This window comes from Octopus bimaculoides, chromosome 9, assembly GCF_046866305.1.
Source record: "Octopus bimaculoides isolate indiv1 chromosome 9, ASM4686630v1, whole genome shotgun sequence".
Lineage (NCBI taxonomy): Eukaryota > Metazoa > Mollusca > Cephalopoda > Octopoda > Octopodidae > Octopus > Octopus bimaculoides.
Genome location: NC_142936.1, coordinates 23,726,544 through 23,729,043, shown reverse-complemented (window position 1 = coordinate 23,729,043; position 2,500 = coordinate 23,726,544). Strand labels below are relative to the sequence as shown.

The following is a 2,500-nucleotide window of genomic DNA, read 5'->3' as shown; positions in this document are numbered from 1 at the left end:
GTAAACACACCAACACTAGTTATCAAGCGGTGATGATGGACGTGTATGTGTGTGTGTGTGCGTGTAATATATATATATATATATATATATATATATATATATATATATATATATATATATATATATATATATATATATATATATATATATATATATATATATATATATATATATATAGGCACAGGAGTGGCTGTGTGTTAAGTAGCTTGCTTACCAACCGCATGGTTCTGGGTTCAGTCCCACTGTGTAGCACTTTGGGCAAGTGTCCAGCATGGCTGCAGTCAAATGACTGAAACAAGTAAAAGAATAAAAGAATAAAAGAATATATATATATATATATATAATAATACAAAGAATATATATACATGTATACACACATATATGTACATACTTACATCTACATGTGTATATATATGCATATCAGGGTACAGGACATTAGAACAATAAACTACAGACAACGGAACGAACACATAGGAAAACGGAAAGCTACTTGGAATATCCCTTCATCAGCTGTCTCTATTCTATCTAGACGTTTCGAAGATAAGACAGAACGTACTCTAGAATAGTCTCTTCCTGAGTAGTGGATCAACCCACTACACAGAGGATTCCAAGGTGGCAAACACAAACCAAGACAGGAAAAAATGGACAGTGAAAACAACATTCAAAAGCCGTACGGCCAAACGCAAATCTGAGGTAGAACGCTAGTAGTTCGTCTTGCCTTCACAGCGGCTGGAGTGAAAAGAAAGTTGACCACAGGTCACACGAGAGCAGAGAGGATGGTGGAGGGAGGAAGTTAAACAAGGAGGAAGGGACAGAAGGGTATAGCAGTGAAGTAGAGGCCAGGACAGAGGGATAGATAGGAAGATAGAGGAAGACAGATAGATAAATAGATAGAGAGGATGGTGGAGGGAGGAAGTGGAACAAGGAGGAAGGGACAGAAGGGTATAGCAGTGAAGTAGAGGCCAGGACAGAGGTATAGATAGAAAGATGGAGGAAGACAGATAGATAAATAGATAGAAAGATAGATAGATAGACAGATAGATAGATAGGTAGATAGAAAGATATATATATATATAGTAGTTTTGTCTCTCTTGAAATACTAAAGAGTAAATTTATTCAATAAAATCACCATTGGCTTCAACCACGGCCTCCAGACGACTTCAAAATCTCCTGCAACTCTTCTGGACGGTCTCCTTGTTTAAATTGGTGAATGCTGCCATAATCCTAGCCTTGAGTTCATCTTTGATGTTACAAAGAGTTTTGTTGGTATGTATATGTTATGTGTGTGCGTGTGTATACGTGCGTATGTGTATGTGCGTGTGCATGGGGTTGTGTGTGGGGTTGTGTGTGTGGAGTATATGTGCATTCCTCTCTGTGTGTGCGTGTATGTTCGTCTGTGTACGTGTAAGTATTAGTGTGTGTTGTGTGTGGGAGGTATATGTGCATTGATGTGTGTACGCGTGCATATATGTATGCGCGTGTGTGTGTATGTGTGTGTGTGTGTATGTGTGTATGAGTGTGTGTGTATGTGAGTGTTGCATGGGGTTGTTATGTAGAGGTATATGTGCGTTCTTGTGTGCGTGTGTGTGTGCGCGCGCGTTTATGCGCGTGTGTGTGTGTGTGATAATAGGAACCTGATCTCAGATAGCATGAACTCCCCAATTGATCCCCCTAAAACTCAAACTAATTCGATAAATGCCGATATATGTGCTAATAAAATGCATATAAAGGGTAAAGTAGAAAAGAAAAATAGTAAAAATAGTATTTATGGTAGCATCAATAATGATAAGGTTAATAATAAGCTTAATAGTGGTAATAATAATTATACTGTTAAGTTAGGTAAAGTTTCAAGCATAAATACAAATAAAAATAAAAACGGAAATGGCTTCCCATGTTGCAATCATAGTCAAACAGCACAACACAATAGTCGCCTTAATAACGGTAATAATAATAAATACGAACATAATTACAATGTTAAGATGATTAAAGTTTCAGATTTGAATGAAAATAAAAATAATAATAGAAATGGCTTTACATATTGCAATCATAGTCAAACAACACAATACAAGGCAGCTTTTAATACTAGATCTAGGATTCATCAGGTTGTTTGGTTTGCCCCACCCTTTTCATTAAGAGTGAAAGGTCTACCAAAATTGTTCTTTAAATTATTAAAAGAAAACTTCCCAAACAACATAAATATTACTCAATATGCAATAAATCCTCTATAAAATTAGCTTATTCGGTAACTCCTAACCTCTGGTCTATTATCGCTTTAATGAATAAGAAAATAAAATCTGTAAATGATAGAATTGATAACAATATATTTAGTAAAAGCATTAAACCTGATAAAGGGAAAGTTAGTAATAAGAATGTTGATAATAATAAAAACAACACACCTTATGAAACAAAATATGTAAAAAAATATAGGATTGGCAGATAACATAAAGGTAATAATAAAATGAATAAATCTAAAATTAACACGAATAAAAGTACAAATAGT

The 2,500-nt window shown here is 34.8% G+C and overlaps 1 protein-coding gene across 1 annotated transcript in view; it reads right to left on the bottom strand.

The window, feature by feature from the left end:
- The window catches only part of LOC106868947 (checkpoint protein HUS1), a 247,580-nt gene that overhangs the window by 111,318 nt on the left and 133,762 nt on the right, over nt 1–2,500 (bottom strand). The gene's annotated exons all lie outside the window — the stretch shown is intronic.